The 1,091-nt window shown below is 36.9% G+C and overlaps 1 non-coding gene across 1 annotated transcript; it reads right to left on the bottom strand.

Moving 5' to 3' along the window:
* Nucleotides 1-764: 764 nt before the first annotated feature.
* Nucleotides 765-869, bottom strand: LOC138805012 (U6 spliceosomal RNA). The gene has a single exon (XR_011365407.1). It is a non-coding gene; the product is annotated as a U6 spliceosomal RNA (small nuclear RNA).
* Between the last annotated feature and the right edge of the window lie 222 nt (nt 870-1,091).

Genomic DNA, 1,091 nt, shown 5'->3' on the forward strand with positions numbered 1-1,091 from the left:
CTGTTACCTCTCATCACATCAGGAAAAAGCAAATCATCTAATACTTTATGTTGTCCTTCTGTAAAATGATGATAATATCACATATCTTCAGGAATCTTTGAAGATTGGGAGAATTAATAGATGTCACATGCTTCAAAAGCTGTTGTGCACTCTGCCTCTACCAACATAATGTTGCTTTTTTGCTTTCTTCCTCCTCAATTACTTGCACCTTTCATCTATAATTCTGCTTAGAATCTGACAAATATCATTCTATGTTTGCATGCAGAGTAAGGAGGAGCTTGTTTATTGACAGTCTCTTGATTCATGAAAGATCAGTGATTAAGAGTCACATAAAAGTATGACTTACATTGGTTTAGTTTCTGTCTATGTATGGAAAGGGAAACAATTAACCACTGCTGGAGGTAATGAACATAGCCTGAGCACCTGCCGCTGCTGCAATCCTTGTTTGCCTTGCCTTGTCTAGCTAGCAATTCATTATTATAGTCCTGATTATAGCAGCTTGCTTCACAGGGGACTGTAGGGAAGAAGGATGGAGAAGGATGGGGTTAGTAAAAAATCAGAGTAACTGATGTGGTTGCTGAAATTCCAGAAGATACCAGATGACAAGTGCTAGCTGCTACAGAAAGCTCAGAGGATTCCAAAGACAAATACAAAAGTTCTGGATTTTCACACTCTTGAAGGATTCCTCACTGTATGACGTCTGGCTGGGTTTTTCAACACTTCTCCTTAGTTATTTTATTCTACCTCCATTTGTTCTCGTTACTTCTATGATTCCTAATCTGTTGCTACAAGAAGTCATATGTGCAGGGACCATACTAATCTTCTCTACATCATTCTAATTTTAGTATATGTGCTTAAGTGAAGTAAGCCAGGCCTAAAGAAACATAAATCCATGGTTTCTTTATATGTAGTAACTAGTGTATGTCTAGGACAAGCAGAAAAGGTCAAAAGCTATGTACACATGACCATATAAGACAATGGTAAGTGAAATGAACCCCAAGATAGGGATACAAGAGGTTTTATCTTTTTTGCTGTTGTTTTTAATGTGCTTATAACGTACTATGTGATTTTTTTGTTTCTTTTGTATGTTC

This window comes from Dipodomys merriami, unplaced genomic scaffold (assembly GCF_024711535.1).
Source record: "Dipodomys merriami isolate MVZ:Mamm:240054 unplaced genomic scaffold, mDipMer1.0.p SCAF_38, whole genome shotgun sequence".
Lineage (NCBI taxonomy): Eukaryota > Metazoa > Chordata > Mammalia > Rodentia > Heteromyidae > Dipodomys > Dipodomys merriami.